The 19410-nt window shown below is 38.5% G+C and overlaps 1 protein-coding gene across 2 annotated transcripts in view; it reads right to left on the bottom strand.

Moving 5' to 3' along the window:
- CDC42 (cell division cycle 42) overlaps nucleotides 1-18663 on the bottom strand; it is a 35864-nt gene extending 17201 nt beyond the window's left edge. Inside the window, exon 1 of one of the 2 annotated variants that reach the window (XM_088790449.1) lies at nucleotides 18508-18663. The gene's annotated coding sequence lies outside the window, so the exon portion shown is untranslated. The remainder of the gene's footprint in view (nucleotides 1-18507) is intronic. The other variant, XM_088790448.1, reaches the window with a different exon arrangement.
- Between the last annotated feature and the right edge of the window lie 747 nt (nucleotides 18664-19410).

The raw sequence follows: 19410 nt of genomic DNA, 5'->3' as shown, positions 1-19410 counted from the left end.
TGTTAATTTTCTGTTAAAATAATGTCAAATCACTATGGCAGCTAAAAGGCTACGTAGTACCAATGACCATTTTGCTACCATGTTTCCCCGAAAATAAGACCTAGCTGGACCATCAGCTCTAATGTGTCTTTTGGAGCAGAAATTAATATAAGACCCAGTTTTATTTTAATACAATATAAGACCGGGTATAATATAATGTACGATCTGGTCTTATATAATATAATATATAATATCATATATCATGTAATATCGTATCATATAATATCATATCATATAATACCAGATCTAATATAAGACCCAATCTTATATTAATTTTTGCTCCAAAAGTCGCATTAGAGCTGATGGTCGGGCTAGGCCTTATTTTCGGGAAACACGGTATACCAAGTGTCCAGAAAAGTTATTTTGCTTCAATAACTAAACACTATCCCTCTTTAATAATGAAGTTCATTTGTACCAGAACTTAGAATTGGGGTTGAGCAATTTAAAACATGAAAAATGATTCTCCCAATCATAAGGAAAATAAATTGTAAAATAATGTGTATCTTCTACACTTGTTCCCAGTACCTATGGCTCCGCCAGACAGCCACACCAAAACCCCCATTTCATAGGTTCTTAAGTGCTTTGGGACTCCAATTACCCTTTGAAAATCTCAGAACTAAACCCCTTTTAGTTTACTTGAGCCCTACTAAAGAGGCTACAGAACCCTCTCTTTAATATCGTTATTATTGGCTGGCGGCCAGCTAAACTCCAAAAATCCTATTACACCTCCACCATAGCCACTTTTCTCCCCAAAACAATACATTGTCAAAGGAATTTTTTTAACCTTAAAATGAATGTTTAGCTTCAAACAAAATTTAAGAGAATTTAAGAATTAATTAATTAATTAAATTCTCTTAAGAATTTAAGAGAAATTAAGAATTAAGAATAGTTCACCCACTATTACTTAAAAAATTAAAAAATAAAAATTGAGAATTTTTAAAAGTGAAATATTCCTTAATGAACTAACTTACCCCATCATTCTGCAAATATTCTAGGCTAAACAAAAGTGACTTGCCCCAAAGCCAGAAAGTTAAGACCCAGTATCCTAACATTCTTTTACAACTCTTCACACTTTAGGCAAATACAAAACAAGCCACATAAAGACAGTTCTTTTTGAACTTTATAATTTGTTTCCAGAGTCCTCAATAAACAGGAAATACTCTTAGAAAACTTTATCACTCATTCAAAAAGTCAAAGCAATACAGATACTGCTCAAAGTTACTTGCCCCAATAAAACTCAAGAAGCTTAATGTAATCAGCAGTTTGCATGTTTTCAATAATAACTGTATCTATTCCAATCTGAAAAAATTGTAGTTTTGTAAAATATCTTTCGGGGCGGCCGGATGGCTCAGTTGGTTAGAACGCGAGCTCTGAACAACAGTGTTGCTGGTTCAATTCCCACATGAGCCAGTGAGCTGCGCCCTCCACAACTAGATTAAAGATGACGAGCTGCCGCTGAGCCTCCGGAGGCGCAGCCGGATGGTTCAGTTGGTTAGAGCGCGAGCTCTCAACAACAAGGTTGCCAGTTCAATTCCCGCATGGGATGGTGGGCTGCGCTGCGTGAAACTAAAGATTGAAAACGGCGACTGGACTTGGAGCTGAGCTGCACCCTCCACAACTAGATTGAAGAACGACTTGGAGCTGATGGGCCCTGGAGAAAACACACAGTTCCCCAATATTCCCCAATAAAATGTATCAATCAATATATATATATATATATATATATATATATATATATATATACACACACACACACACACACACACACACACATATCTTTCAATTAGCAAAAAGTAGACAACGCTGTGTTGGGAGAGACAGCCCCCCATGGGTCTCTCGTGCTTCTCTACATCTTGCTGGGTATGCTAAGAATGCAAGGCCCTAAACACTCTACTCTATCCAGGCCATGCCAGAGGGTTGTGTTTGCAGCAAACGACCTTGAAGGACACAGAAATATCTCCCTCTGGGACAAAGAACAAGCTTGTGCCTCGCTTGCTACCGTGTTTCCCCGATAATAAGACCTAGCCGGACAATCAGCTCTAATGCGTCTTTTGGAGCAAAAATTAATACAAGACCCGGTCTTATTTTACTATAAGACCAGGTCTTATATAAGACCGGGTATAATAATATAATATATATAATGTAATAATATAATATAATATAATATAATATAATATAATATAATATAATATAATATAATATAATACCGGGTCTTATATTAATTTTTGCTCCGAAAGACGCATTAGAGCTGATTGTCCGGCTAGGTCTTATTTTCAGGGAAACACAGTATTAAATAGTGGGCTCCCCAAGCGCAGTGTTCCTCAGCTGTGACACAAACCCATTGCATCTCCTACATGGAAGTCTTAGGGGTAAAGGGAAGCAACATACACACTGACCTCCTGCTGCTGACCGTGCCTTTATTAAATTCTTTGTCTCTGACCCAGGAATCTTGTGTCTTCTGCCAGCATCCACAAAACAATACCAGGCTAAACATATTAGCTCGTAAGGAGAGTAAAATAAAATCACACATCCTGTTTATTTGATTAAGCTTTGTAAGAGATAATCATTCTGTTGTGAATTTAAGTTTTGCATGTGAATAACATGGCAATTAGTTTCTCAGAATAATTATTACAGTAGAGGCGAGGTAAGAAAGATCTAGTATTAAATATTTTATCAAAATTATTGCTTTATAGGAAAATCCTCCTGAAATAATTTTAAGACTATTTTCTACCTTCTGCTCACTCCCAAGCCAGCCAACACATCTTATCTAGGAGCTGATTGGTTGTTTTCATGTTTATGTTCCATCTTCTAAGCGTCTACTCTAACAGAAAGAAATTAGTGAAGGCCCTTATTATCCCCCCAAAATTCTACTTACACACCGTCAGAATTAAGTCATTATAAAAATTTAAAAGACAAGGTCTCCATGGCACATGTCCAAGAGCCCTGTTGTTGCTTTTCACTTGTTGATTTCTGACAAGAAGACTGGTGAATATATACAAAATTGGTAGATATTTCACAACAAAAAAAATAGTAAAGGAGACTCGGGCAGAATGCAAGTGGTAACAGCACTACTACTTTTGATTGTTGGAAAAAATAGTGGGTTCCCCACCCTCCCCAAATGTACTTTTCAGATGTTGCATAAAACAAAATTTTCTTTCGGTTTTTGACAAATACATACCATCTTGAATTCTTCATGCATTTCTCTCCCAAAAATGGTTGCAAAACTTTTACTATCTCCAGCTGCTAAATAAATGCATTAACACATGCAAAGTGTTGGATGGCATGGCAAATAGTAAGCACTTATTAAAATAATTACTCAAATAGCTCCATTTCTGCCACTTATGAAAGAAATTGATATATGCTGTGAATATAACCTACATGAGAAAGTTAACAGGCGAATCTCAAATTAAGGTTCTATGGGTCCATGAGATGACAAAAATGAAGCAACTGTCAGGGGGAAAAGTGCTGACAGTAGCACTCACAAAAGGAAAGATTATGATTCTATGTGGTAAAGATGTTTTCGGCAGAGCTAGACAAGTTTGCTGTGTCAGCTTCATTTCTGCAAATGACTTCATCCCAAAATGTCTGAACCAATCAGAATGTGAAGTCCTTATTTTTACTATAATGGTGAGTTTCCCTTCCTCAAATTGTCAAAAAATAAGGGATGCCAGGCAGTCATCATTTTATATTTGAGAAAATAAATAAATAAGTTGAAATCCAATTAGTACATATTTAAATAAGCTGTATAATTTTTAAATTTAGTATTTCCAAATAATGTGCAAAAACTCAAGAGTATGCAATAATGTACAAGAATACTAAGTGTTTGATTAGAAGAGAATGGAAACTACAATAAGATTTTCCCTCAAAATATTCAAGACTTGTAGACTTATTCACTCATTCAACAAACCTTTACTAATCACTTAATATGTGCCACGCATTGTCCTATACCATAGCTATATCCCCTATGCCTGCAACCAAGTTTATGTCCCCTTGGGGCAACAATCCTTGTGGGGTACACAGAAAATAAACAATAAGCATCATCTCCCCATTCCCCCACCATATTCTTCCTTCACCACATTACTGACACTGACACCCTTATATGCAATTTTTTTGCTCTGGTTTCTTAATTAAGGCCAATATAATTTTATTCTATTAAGAAAGGGCAAGGAGATACACACTCAAACCTCCCTTAGTTTCATGCAAAAGACCAGATAATGAAAGGTAAGAGCATTTTACTTACCCCAAATCTTAAATTTGAATTTACCACAGCTGAGAGATCTGGACAACTTGGGGAAAAACAGGACTAAAACTGCTCAACCAGTTTCTTTGCATCTTACTCTGCCCATCTAATTGATTGCCAACTGCCTGATACTACTTAAACTATCCAATATGGTTTGGTGCTTATTTCAAAGTTTTTGCCTTTATTCACATCATGTCTCCAAGCCATGGATGTCTAGCCTTACAACTCATTCTACTTCTGTCCTAACTTTCCACCCCAAAGTCCCACCTTATCTGAGACTCCTTCCCTACCTATTCCAGCTGTGAAAAACTGCCCCAATTCTGTGAACTCCCAGGGCAAGGCCCTGCTTAGCTCTGAAATCTCGTTATTTTGTACTCATCTCCCCTTCACTCTTTATGCTCTAGCTACACAGGTCTCTTTATGTTCCTCAAACACGCTAGACCCTACCCTGCCTTCAGGTCTTCATACTTGCCCAAAGTACTTTCCCTGCTCTGAAAGCTGTTTTCTCATCCTTCACATCTCAGCTCAAATCTCCTCAGAAAATCCTCCCCTAAGCACGCTATCCAGAGTAACAGCCAACCCCTTCCCTCCTTACTTCTATCACATTACCATTTTTATTCCCTTTATAGTATGGTCATAATCTATAATTATCTTGTTTATTTGTTATACAGCAGTAAGGGAGACATAAAAAAATAAGAAAAGAACTTCTGTAACAGCAGGAGGGACTCTGCTGTATTCCCAGAAAATAGCTCAATCCTGGACACACAGTAAGTACTCACTGAATAACTGAATAACACAACTGACTACTTAACCATGTTATTTTTATTCACATATGCTTGTGCTTATTCTAATAGATTTTAGGCTCTCTGAAAGAAAAACAAGGCTTGTACTTCTTTATCTCCCTCCCAAGGCACCTACCTATACAGTACTGAGCATATATTAAGGGCAAGAAAAAAATTTTAAATGTTTTTAAACAACCTTGTTGGCTAAAGTAACAAAAAAAAAAAAGCATAGGATTTTTAAAGACAAGCAAATATGGGTTCCAATCTTAGCTCTATTTCAATATGTGGGATCCTGGCAAGTTACTTCACTTCTATACCTTAATTTTCTCATCTATACAACAACATCTAACTCAAAAAACTGCTACCGTGCTTCCCCGAAAATAAGACCTAGCCGGACTGTCAACTCTAATGCATCTTTTGGAGCAAAAATTAACATAAGACCCGGTCTTATTTTACTATAATACCAGGTCTTATATAAGACCGGGTCTTATATTAATTTTTGCTCCAAAAGACGCATTAGAGCTGATGGTCCGGCTAGGTACAAAGAGAAATGAGAAAATGTATACAGCAATTAATATATCACCTGGTAAAGAATAAACACCTAATATGGCACCTTATTCTTACCCCCAATTAAAATTTGCAAAAACCAAAACGGCCCTGATAAAGATTAGAATTACTACCGTTAAATGAAAGCATCTAAACATTGTACGTAAGAGAAATCTCAGAAAAATCCATGCTTCTATTTGACGGGGTTATCTGCTAACTTGATCAATCCTTTATGAAAATCCCTCACTCTGATCTCAAAGAACAGTTTAAATTAAATTTCATATTTGTAGCCAGAGGATTAGTAATGTTACAAAAAGGGCTGTAATCCATCTCTGTTTTAAGAAGAGACCAAATCACATTACTTACACCACAAATATGTATGAAGTCTTTAAGATGCCCATGGAAGACCATGCAGAGCTGCGGCCAGGGACAGAAGCTTCCGAGCCCAGCACATCCCCTCAGCTCATACCCCCTTTCTTGTGTGACTCTGGCCAAGCAACGTTACCTCTCTTTTAGACTTTGTTTCTTAGCATTAACATCATAGGTTGTAAGAGTTACTTGGTTACTCGCTTATACGTCAATTAACACTAAAATATGAGCTCTTTTTTTCACTGTGAAGTAATGCAGGTAAGCAGTCAATTTAGAATCTGATTATCTAGGCAATCTTGTACAGGGTACTGCATTTATAGTCCATCGAAGTGCTAAGTGAAAGCCAAATTGTGTACCCTAAAAATAAAATGTGGTTTTAGAACATAATACACAAGGCAAATTTTTGCTTTCAAAAAAAAAAACAGAAACAGTAAGAAACAAGACTTCTATGTCTAGGCCAATACCTACCAAAATTTAACCTGTACTTTCTATGACCTGGCAATTCCATTTCTAAGACTTTACCCAAGTATGCCAAGAGGTAGGTACAGGATATTTACCACAGGCCTTGCTTGTAGGAGCAAGACTAGAGACTACCTACATACCAAGACTGTACCAAGAGGAGACTGGTAAACTAGGTTATAATACAAAGGAATATTATTCAACTATTAAAAAGAATGAGCCTGTTACGGACTGAATTGTGTCCCTCACACCCCTAAAATTGGTATTTTGAAGTCCTAACCAGCAATACCTCAGAACATGACTGACTGTATTTGGAGATAGGGCCGTTAAAGAATTAAGGTAATACAAAGTCACACTTGGGGGCCCTAATCCAGTATGACTGGTGTCCTTATAAGGAGAAAAAGAGGGAATGAAGATCCTAAAAGTGGGCCATTTATAAACCAAAGACAGAAGCCCTCAGAGGAAACTAACCCCTGACAACACCTTGATCTTGGACTTCTAGCCTCCAGAACTGTCAGGAAATAAATTTCTGTTTGAATCACCCCGTATAGTACTTTGTTATGGCAGCCCTAGAAAACTAACACAGAGCCAGTATGAACAGCTCCAAAATATATTAAGTTTTTAAAAATGTGCAGAACAATGTGTATAACATGGCAACTTATGTGAGGTTTTTTTTAATGGAGAGGAGATACATACGTACTTATAGGTGCAGAAACTATCTACAGAGACGTAAGTACCTGCAACGGCACAGGTGCAGAGAATATCTACAGAGACACATATCTGCTAGGTAACTAACAGTGGCTGCTTTTGGGAAGGGGAATGGGTGTGTGGAATGGGGAGTTATTTTTGACTGTATTCTCTTTTGTACTTAAGTTTTCACCATGTGCATGTAGTATTTCCTTTAAATTTAAAAACAAAACTATCTACTGCAATGAAAAGGTCTCCAAGACATATTCAACAATTTAAAAAAACAGTCAGCAAACCCAGTCTAACAGCTAACAAGTCCTGATAAACCAAACTCACCAAAGTCCTCGATCTACATGTATTTTATAAGCACAGGCAGTTTTTTAATGCCCTACACATGTATTTTAAGGACCATAAAAATATTCACATCATTTGTCTCAATAATTCTACTTCATTCACTTCATTCAGTAATGCAATGTAAATCACTCAACTTACCAATGTAGTTCAACAATTAAAACATTTGTATCCCTCTTTAAAAAAAATAAATACCACTTCAGATAATTTATCCAAAATGAAGAAAATAATTCATCAAGAAACAATGGAATGCTATACCAATAAAACAGTTAATGCAACATAAAAAATGAGTAAGTAACAATATACCACAGGATGAAATGCTATACACATTACAAATAGTTGTGAAGATGACCAATACAGCTAACACAAAGTTACTAAAAACATATACTACCACTGTTGAAATTTTGTGGTCTAATATGTAAAAAAACAAATGCAAAGAGAGTTTAACAGTAGCATGCTAGTGTGTGTGTGTTAAAGAACAAGACCAAGCACCTAACCAATCCTACCCAATCTTCACTGCATCAGGACACAAGACCTAGAGCTTGTTACAAGAGGCTCCTGTTCTTCCAAGAAACAACTCTATTCACTATAAAAGTCAGCAAGATATTTAAATGCCTATTATAGTACTATATTGGTTAAGACAGAAACCCTGCCTTCAAAGGCCGTCAAAATATTTTGATAAATTACTGACTGCCTACTCTGTGCCAAACACCATGCTAGATAGCTCGCCATGCCTCGCCTGGTCTATTCTGCTGGTTATTAGCAGAAGAGGCTAACACAACTGTAGTAGTGTGATTGCTACAATATTACACTACAGGTACCATAGATTTTCCAAAGAATAATAAATATGAGAGTGGTCTAGAAGAATATGAGAAAAAAATCTCTAGTTAGATGGAATATCAGGAGGAAGGGCACAAGTACTGTCAACCTGAAAAGTGGAAGAAACAAACATAAAAATTGGATGAGTCCAAGTCATTAAAGACTGAAAGCGGAGTTTTAATTTAACCTGGGTGCCAAACAGGAGGCTACCATTTCTTTCTTATCCATGAACAGTGTTTTGGGAATATCAATCTTGTGCCTGTATTCCAAGGCAGCCTGCAAAGGTAAGCAGATATAGTAAAGGAACTCAACTAAGAAACTACTTCAATAATCCAAGACTTAAATGAAGGACCTGCACTAGGTTAGTAGCATGAAAATACAGAACAAATAGCTGACCAGTTTGAAAGCGGAGGGTGGGTTTGCTTAAGGAGGTAGTAAGTTATGAGGAAGTTTTTTAGTCTGGGAAATTAGATAGGTTTGTACCACAGACAAATGGAGAAGTTAGAAAAAAAAATCTCAAGATCAAGTTATTATGTTCTTAAAGCATTTTTGTAAGAAAACAGCCTTTTTAGAATCAGTACAAAAATTCTGTCCTAAGTCTATCAAGGATGAAATCATGGGCCAGCCTGTATCAGAAATCCTACATACAAGCATACATTGCTGCAAAAAATAAGTCACTATACTACCTAGGCAACACACACTGTAAAATGAGTGACAGGCTAAGAACCTTTCTTTGAAAGGTTACCAGGTGAGATGCGAACTACAAAACTAACCATGATCATTTGTACTTTCTTTGTTATATCTAATGAGGCAGAGGTATCTACATTCAGATTCTCAGTGTTTTATAAACTACAAACCATTTTTTAAAGAACACAAATCAAGATCACCAAGATTCTGAATCATAGCAGTCTACCCATTTTGATGTAAAATCTGTTGTTTTGGGGGTAAACGCCTACAAAAGCATTCAAGCACGTACCGTGTTTCCCCGAAAAGAAGACCTAGCCGGACCATCAGCTCTACTGTGTCTTTTGGAGCAAAAATTAATATAATGTAATATAAGACCTTACGTTATACGTTATATTAAAATAAGACCTGGGTCTTGTATTAATTTTTGCTCCAAAAGACGCATTAGAGCTGATGGTCTGGCTAGGTCTTCTTTTTGGGGAAACAACGGTACTTGAAGAAACAACTGGACAAAGAATGATAAGAGATGCTGTAACAGTCGCACCAAAGTCTATGTCAACACAGCTGGCATGACTGCAGATGTTTCAGCTTGGCTGCACAGCAGTTGAGTAACTGTATATATAGTTCTATCTGCTACAAGAGATTGAGAGAAACAAAAACAACAAAGATAGTTTTAAAGACTGAAAAATAACCACTGTGTGTTGGCAACAAATCTGCCTTTTCAAGCACAATTTGAAACCAAGGACAGCACCATCAGAGCACAAACTTCTGCCCTGACTATCAACTGTCTATGGAAATTATACACATACACTGTATTTTGAGAAACTAAGCTCCTGTAATGGTACTCCAGATGCATTACAGAATCGATTGGCTTAATGTCTATTTTTAAAGATTTCATATAAAAGTTAGTGCAACAGTACTTGTTACTGATAGAAAGTGATTAGAGTTGTGCCCTCTACCTAGAATTCTCTTGCCTGGATGTCTCGCTCATTCACATTCCCTACGAGGTCTCCACTCAAATGTCATTTTAGAACTAGAACTCCTGTGACTACCTTATTTTTAAAATGCAATCCAAGTTCTATCAAACCCTGAGGCACTCCATTGTACCCCACGACCAGCCCTCCCTCATTTTCCTCCAGTTCTTCATTTTTCTCCAAACACTAATCTCCAACTCACACCCCAGTATGCAAATTTCATGTGGGAACAGAAACTTGTTTTGGTCTGTTTTATTCACTGCTATGTCCCCAATACCTAGAACAGTGACTGTCATACAGCATGCAAAGGGTTGCTGAATTCATGAATAAGATAGTATGGGTTAGAGATGCAGCAAGTAGAAAAACATGTTTCTGGACTCAGAATATACCCTTCAATGGGACCTTTAGGTTCCTAAACCCTCTACTACTATCTGGATAAAGAACAACAACAAAAACAATTTCATACCCTTTTCAAAGACAAAAATCCTACTCCAAAGGCATAAGTCAAGTCCACAGCCTGAACTAGCTAGCTAAGCAGTTAACACCAAGTATTTAAAGACACCCAGTATCATTTTCAGGAATAAATAATCTATCATCATAAGCAACTCTATTCTATTCTGGGAATGCACAATTTTAAACTATCAAAAAAGACACTTTCCTAGAAAAAGCAGGATCCCCAAAAACTATGTGTATCACATTATGTTTGCAAGTGTATCAGAGTGACATAGTTAATGTAACCAATCTTACACTCAATATAATTATACATTTAATTATAATTAAAATGTGCCTAATTTTGAAACAATTCAGATTTAAATCAATTAAATAGTGCATAATGAATTCAAACATCACATAATTGCCAAAGAATTATCTCCAGAATCTACGTCTTCACAAAAATCTTTGCCATTGATTAGCTCTATTTTAAAAGCTGCTTCTTTGTTATAGATTTTAGTTTGTTTGGTTTTTGTGGGGGTTTTTTTTGGGGGGAGGAGGTTAAAATTTTGTAAAGAATCACCTTATCTTCATATTTAAAAAAGAGAGCACGTGAGACCCAGAGAGGTGGATTTATATTTTATACGAGTAGAAATGATACCAATTTCGCTAACAGAAAGTAGCACAAGAAAGTTGGTATCAGCTGAAAAACTTTTGGATCTTCAACACGTCACATCCAAGACATGAATTGATCTTGATCCTGAAGAAAAATTACTCAATTACCAAATAATAGTATTTTTTTAATGAACTAATTAATAAAACAGCTCAACCTAAACCCCTAACCACAACCCTGATATTAAAAATTACGGTACGTCTTTCCTCACTCCCCACTTCTCTCAGATAACTGGTAACACAGATATAAATTAAAGATTTTTCTGTTCCTGGCTCTGATTTAACTAGAACCAAGGACAAGTTTTTAGGAGAACTTTTCATTTCCATGTAATATATGCAACTAGGAAAAAAAAATTAATCTAAAAGGTGGGATAGGGGTGAGAGGATTGGGTAGTATGTGTGACACAGGAAGAACAAGCAAAAGAAATACGTCAAATTATAAAATACAAAGAATTTATAATTACTCTTACAACACTTTTTGTTTATGTGAACAATTATTTTAAAAAAAATTACTTGGACAGCAAATAAAACAGTTAAGAATTATATGACTTTCAGAGCATTAAAATACTGGCTTTGAAATTACTGCAAGCTTTTCAGAATACTGGAAAACAATAAAATACTCAAACTAGAATAATCACTGATCTAAGAAGAGAGGAAACGGGAGACGACTCCATTTCAGAAGTTTCCCCCCGCAGCCACTGGACAATCAATTTCCCAGTCCCTAATATTGGTCAGCTTCTCCCTCCCAACACCTTGCCCCGCTTTTAAGTTGAGATGGAGCTGTTCCCCCACAGATACCCCAAAGATGTATTTTATATATAACATGCTCAGAAATTGCAAATTAGCAATTTCTATATAACAGCTGTTGAATGGGGCTTAGGTCACAGCAAGAATAGATAATCCGTGGCCTCTGCTGAAATCTCTACCATTAATTCACCTGCCTCAGGAACTTGAGAAAATGTTTCCCATTTTTCTACCCACAGTAAACACTGGCCACACCAACAGCCCATGAACCTAATGGAGATTAATAAACCACCAGACATCAGTGTCTCCAAGTCCACTTTCTCAAAACTTTAAAGGGTGTCCCATGGAGGGAAGGGGAAAGCAGCTCCGTCAAACAAGTTTAAGAAACACTGAATTAAACAGATTCTCTGATGACTAACTTCTCTGAGCCTTTAATAAACATATACAGTATGAATTTCCAAGATGGAAATATTAAAGTAGGGTTTCCAACTAATGTGACCCCCACCCCCATGGAAACATCTTTCAGGTATTCTGAAACACACTAAAGAAACAACACAGGCATTACTCTTAAAATTATAAATTATGCACTACCCCATCTCTTCTGGTTCATAAACTCTTAGAACGATCTAACACTCCCTTTGGCCCTATGGTGAGTAGAATAAATAAATAACCTAAAATAATTCAAACATTTCCGTAGCTTATATCTTGTACTATTTATACTATTTGTACACCTTCTGAAACAAATGGGGGTTAGTGATTTAAACCCTAGCAGTCTAATACTTATAGGAACTGTCCATTTTTTCCTAGTTATCTTATATGAAAATTTACATTTTAAAATCTAGTAACTTTAAAATCTGTTACTGTTAATTTTAAACTCCACAATAAAAATATGGTTTTCTGGGAAAGTAATAAATGATAAAGATGGTTTAATTCCACTGCAGAAGATTCTAAAATTGAGCTCCTCTCAAATAGCATTCAGCTGGTGAAACAAGTACTAGTAGCTGAAATGAAATTGTATTAGCAATGAAAATCCCTGAAACTAGACAACAATTTTGTTAAGAAACTTTATTCTTTTATTTCCTACTCCTCTTCATCTGCTTTAAAAGATTTAAAAGCAAACCAAAAAAACTAGTACAAGTATTCTTAAATTGCCAGCCAACCAAGCAAATGGATTGCAGGTAAAATCTCGTTTACGCTTTCTTCTACAAAATGTATCCTCTTCTCATACTCAACACAGTGTTCTTTTTTTTATCCCACCTCCCTCTCTCCCTCTAGTTTAATTTGTTCATTTGATCTGTTCTGAATCTCTTTTGTTTCCACAGGATAATCTTTTTAGCTGAAACGGATGGCTGGTTTAATACCCAATAATAGGTGGTTTACTATCCAATAATAGATGGCTTCATACTGCCACTTGGGACACGGAATGGACACAGGGCTGCCTGATGATACACTGATCCTCCAGCTCTCCTGCAGAACACCTCCAATCAGCCAGGAGCAGCCTCATCCATTTACTCCCACGTGGCATACAAATAGTTTTCTGTCTGCCTTTATTTCCAAAGGGTTAGGAAACACTACTCTAGAATACACACTGCACAAGAATAGCACTGGTGAATTTCTCCTACACCGGAGAAATACCAGAGTGCCAAAAAAATGTAATGTATACACGACTTGTATTCATCTTTTGTTATCAGTATACGTATATTGAGTATGTATTACAATTTTAATAGTTTTTTTTCCTTTCTTAAAATGTGTATACATTTTTGGGCACCCTCTGTAGTTTAAGAAAAAAAGGGAAAAGCTACTAAAACTTCAATCTAGTCCTTAAAAATAGCAATAATTTTTCAATATGGCAGCTAAGACTAGAGTTTTATTATTTTCCCTTAATATAGTCAATAATATTGTAATTGCATGGTGTCACATGGGTACCAGACTTATCAGAGTGATCACTTCGTTAAGTTATATAAATGTCTAATCACTATGTTGTAAACCTGGAACAATATAACATTGTATGTCAAACCATATGAAAAACTAAAAAAAAAAATTTCTTATAACATTTTCCCTTGAAATTGGATATGGCTTATTTTAGTAAAGAAAGAAAACATTTTTACATTTGACCAGCTAAATGCCAACTGTGTATTTCACCTGTTTTCATAACCAGTAGTTATATGAATGGTCCTGATCATATGCTCTTCATAAAAATTAGTTTCCAATAAGATGTCATTTGAGTTCAAATGTGTAACTGATATACTAAACTAGAATTGAAGATTATCTAGTTATTACTAAGTGGGCAATGACATTTGAATACTAAACAACACGTTTCTTTTCCTGATAATGAGCACAAGCATAAGTTGATTCTGCACGATAGGTAAGAAACTACCATTCCTTTAAAAACCAAATAGGTTTCCCAGTCACTTTATGATCCTCACAATAAACTCAGTTACACTGCCTACAAGAAACCAGGTTATACTTAAGAAGGGGCAAAAGCAAGAATAAATACTGAACATTGTTTCTGAAATTCCTTAAGACATCACTCTGGCAGTCCTGAAGAGGGTGCTTCAAACTTTAATGTGCATGAAAGTCACGTGGGGATCTTTTTAAAACAGAGATTCTGATTCAGTAGGAATGGGATGGAGCCTGAGATTCCTAATGAGCTCCAAGGTGATGCTTATGCTGCTGGTCCACAGACCATACACTGCGGTACTCCGGACCTTTACACTCTTGCTTCTAAGACACTGGTTAAGATAACGCATAAAAATTTAAAGCAGGCAACAATTTCCACTTCATTTAATAATTTAAATGGTTTCGTGAGATTAATCTGGGGTAGAGGTGGTTATTACCATCCTGATGTTTGGGGGAAACGCAGACAGCTTCTCAAAGGTGGGGGCCTAAGAGATGATAATGAGAGCAAACACCTACACAGCATGATGTGCTTCACATGGGGTAACTGATTTGATGCTCAGAACACTGGGAGCTAGGGACTACTGCTAGCCATCTTAGACAGAGGTAAACCTGAGTCACAAAGATTGCACACAGCTAGTAAATGGCAGAGCCAGGATTTGAACCTACACAGTCAGGTTCTAGAGTCTACACTTTTGATCACTCTACTAGGTAGGAGTATCTCTCTCAAGTCTACACAGCAGAATAAAAATGGCAAATCATAATGGCTTACTCTTGGAGAAAACGATACAACTGTTAAAAGTGTAGTGTGATGCTTGGTGAATACCACGACTAAATAATATGTAGTGTTTTGCTATGTTAGAAATTGTACTGGACTTCAGCATAACAGCTAAATATTTGAGAAAAATATTTTAATGGGACACCATTTTGGTGGCAGAAACGTGGTTTCACTTCATGAAATAAGCAGTTTAAGACCAATGTCCCATGGGCAGCTAGTGAAGGAGAGTAGACATAGCTGAAATGACAAGTAATAAAAATTGCTTTAGCAAAAATATTTTGGACTGAAGAGATGAGTAACTAAAAGTAGAAACTGGGAAGAGACAAAACATAACACGGCCAGGAATTTGATACTGTCCAGTAGAGGGGAAAAAGCAGCAAAAATAAGCTGCTATTTGCAAACAAAGATATAGAGGAAGGAAACAAATACTAAAATCTGAATAATTTCTAGGAGTATAAGAACGATCATCAGAAGATTTTCTAAGCAACAGTAAACTGTTCAGACAGTATAGCTGCAGAAGATACTAAACAGTTGGATGTGGTCAAAGAAAAGATTAGTAATCATCACTTCAATGAACCCAAATATATGGATATGGCTGAGCAAGCACAAAAGAAGTCTCAGGAAACACAGTACACAGGCATACAGAATATGCAGAAAGAGAAAGTTAAGCCTCAGACATCATCAAATTCATTCGACAAGCATTTCTTGAGACCTACTGCGGTATTTCCCCGAAAATAAGACCTAGCCGGACAATCAGCTCTAATGCATCTTTTGAAGCAGAAATTAATATAAGACCTGGTCTTATTTTACTATAAAACCGGGTCTTATATAACATAACATAATACCGGGTCTTATATTAATTTTTGCTCCAAAAGATGCATTAGAGCTGATTGTCCGACTAGGTCTTATTTTGGGGGACACATGGTATGTGTTTGGCATATTCTAGGTGCTAGAGATACAGGAGTGACCATGCCAGGTCAAAGCCTGCCCTCATAGAACTTACATTCTACTGGGTAAAACTAACAGATTTGGAATTTTATTAACCCTCCTTCTCCTGAAGAGGCCCTGTAGCCTTAAATGCTTCTCATTAAGTGTTCCTCAACCACTCAAAAAAGAGCCTACTACATGCATTTAAAATGTACCTACCAGTAAAAGTACAATTTGACTTTTATTTCCAAGAATGCCTATAAATACTACTCCCAGACAATCACAATAAAATGTACTTCAAAACTTTCCAAATGTGACAGCTCTTGGATCAAAACATTACTATAACCATTTTAAAAATAACTAGAAATGCTTTTCTAATAGACCATAAAATTTAAGTGGAAAAAAGTATCCAAATAAAACAAATCTTGATGTTACAAAAAAAGTCAAGATTTGATCTTAGCTTTAAAAATCTCACTGATGTTTTAAGTCCTGACTCCCCTGGCTGTAATACCTGTCTTATTTCCCCAAAAATTAAGTTTAACTGAGTATGGTCGTTGGTTATTATGTAAAAACATTTTAAGAGGATGCGATACCTTTTAGGTCTTTAAGAAATTACTGGAAAAGAGCTCACTTTTAAAATTCAATTAATCGCCAATCTCAACTCCTTGCTTCAGTCTAAACACTGTAAACTCAAGACTATTCTGCTATATTTTAAAAGGAAGGCTACAAATTGATGTATGTGTAATTAAACTTCTTAAATATGAAAGACTCGAGAAATAAGGCAGCAGATAACTGTTCCATTTTTGTATTCTTAAAAAGAGATTATGGCAAATGTATTTGAAGATCCAAGCTCCACACCTATCCAATCTACAACACCTACAGACTACAGAAAGCTGATTTAAACCTAAACTTACCACTTCTTTTAAGTATTTCTTAACAAGTAACCCCTTCTTTCTATACAAATGAGAAACAATAGGAAAGTGCTTGTTCCAACAAGAACTTATAACAATGCATTACACAACTGATCTCATTTGCTTTACAATGCTAACATTTTTCTGTGCTACTGTATACCCTGTAGTCAATGAAGGATGTACCTAACATCCTGGGGAACAAATACTGTGATCCCAAATGTCTTAAAAATGTCACTCGAGTTTTTTTCAGTTGAAAATCCAAACCTTGTTTTTAATTACAAAACTGAAAGTGTCTAGCAAGCAAAGATTAGGCATAAAATGAACTGATTCTCTTTTCACCACACTCTTGTCCCAAAAAGGGCACGTGAATCAACTTAAATATGTAATCTGCAGCTAAGTCAGATGGGAGAAGTTAAACAGTCGGGGAAAAGTCATTTTGGACCAAAGAGATGCTTCCACAAATAAATTCATTTCATTCGAGTACAAAAGGATCTTTCAAGTTATCGCCTACACAAGTAGCTGTAGAAGGTGTTGTCTTACGCTTTACTCCCTGGCACCAACTAATCTTGAGATTTTAAACCTTCCTGGCTTTTAGGTGCATTTGAGACGGCCGGGATTTGAAAAGATCACCTCTGAATATGATGTAGGGAGCAGGCAGGATATTCAACTAAGGCTGAAAAATGCTGTCTTAATTTGATGGGTCCCTGACTTGCAGGAGTTAAAACTCTCACCCCTTATATTGCGGTGACGTAATCTTCCACACTGCGTTTCTCTTGCACTTAAAGGGGGGGAAAAACAAAACGAACAAAGAAAATATCCCCCTAGTAAGAGGAATTAAGCAAGTGGCCAAACAACAGTTTCGGGAGGTGGTTAGGTAACTCCCTGAAAAGGAAGCTTCAGTTGAATAGGCAGGAAGATTGAGTTGGAGAAGCAAACGGAAATGGTATTAGAAACTCAGCCTAAGGCAAAAATACAGGAGACTGGAGAAACCGCGACCAGGCCCACCGCGCCCGTTCGCAGCGTCGGGCGGCGAGGCAGCAGAGGACAGCGCGTCGCAGCCAGAGCCGGGGCAGCCCACAAGCCGCCCCCTCCCCGGCCACCACTTCCCCGCCGCGCGAGCAATTCCGCTCCCCTCCCCCCGCCCGCCGCAAAATGTCCGCGGCCGCGCCGGGCGAAGCAGGAAGTCGAAGCCGGAGCGCAGGGGGCAGACCCAGGCCGGCAGCCCAGGCCAGCGACACTTCGTTCGGCCTGTGCACCCGCCAGCGGGTCCAAGGCCCAGGCCCACGGCGCCCCGGCCTGCCGTCCGCCGTCGGAGCCGGCCGGGGGGGAGGGGAGCCCGGGCTGCCGAGATGGGTGTGACCCCTTCCTTCCGCCGCAGCCCGGTGACAGCCCGGCCCCGCCCGCGCCCTCAGGCCAGCACCCCGCGCCCCCGCCGCGCTCCTCTCTGGGAAGCGGGCGCCCCCCGCCTTCCCCTTCGCGACCCTCTCCCCTCCACTGCCCGAAGGAACCCGGACTCGCGTTCTCCCGGACGGAGCAGCGCGAGCTGGCCACCACCCCACCCCACCCCCCGCGCCCCGCGCTCTTCGGCTTCCCGGGATCCCAGAGGCGGGTTATCCCCGCGGACGGGAGAGGCTGGGGGCGGCGGGGCCAGGACCACGGGGACGCGGCTCCCGCGGGGAGCCTCGGGCCCCGCACTCACCTCAGCTTCTCGCCGGGGCGTTGGCAGCACTGCGCGGGGTCTCCTCGACTGCCGGACAGGGGCACGCGCCTGACGTCAGCACGCAGGCGACGCACGGTAGGGTACCCGCGGAAGTGGGAGGAACCGGGAGGCCAGCAGAGGCCGAGGCGGGGCTTGAATTCATCCCCCGCCCAGGCTCGGACAGTCTAACGCGCACGCGCCGCTCAGCGCCGCTTTCTTGTCTGTGGCTGATCTTCGTACGTCTTTCTCTCATGGTAGTTATATTTGTAATAATACCGTAAGCAGTCGTTTGCAGAGCGCTTTTGATCCTTGCAACTTTGTGAAGCAAAGTATTATTATCCCTATTTTGCATAGAAGACGGAGGATACTCAAAGGGTGAGAGTGACTTGCCCGAGACCACTGCAGGTGGATGGTCCACACTCTCCAGGCCTGTGTTCTGTGGCTCCGCCGTGGCAGCAGACCTGTTCTCATCTCTGCCTACAGCCCAGTGTCCCTCGCTCCAGGTGTATCGTCTTCTTTTGGTTTAGACACTTCCTCCCCACAGCAAGGCCTTGCACTCACTGTTGCCCCTGCCTGTCACCAGCCCTTTCGTTGGCTCTCAGCCTTTCCTGATCGTCCTATCCTCACAGCACCTGTTTATCATCTGTCTTCCATATAAGTGTGAAAGCTTTGGGAAAATGGCAACCTTCACTGCCATATTCTCATATGTTTCCCAGTGTTAGAGGAAAACAGCTTATCTTAATAGTTCATTTATTGATGGCTACCAAACATATTTGGCCAACAAAGACACGTTTCCAATATATTTGATTTAATAGTCACATTTTCTTTGGGACTTATTAATTACACAAGAAGAATAACTACATTTTTGAGTGTTTAGGTTGGTGCTAACAACTTTGGGTGTAA

Source organism: Rhinolophus sinicus, chromosome 14 (assembly GCF_057876585.1).
Source record: "Rhinolophus sinicus isolate RSI-liver-muscle chromosome 14, RSI-T2T, whole genome shotgun sequence".
NCBI classification, from domain to species: domain Eukaryota; kingdom Metazoa; phylum Chordata; class Mammalia; order Chiroptera; family Rhinolophidae; genus Rhinolophus; species Rhinolophus sinicus.
This window is presented reverse-complemented; position numbering and strand designations above follow the sequence as displayed.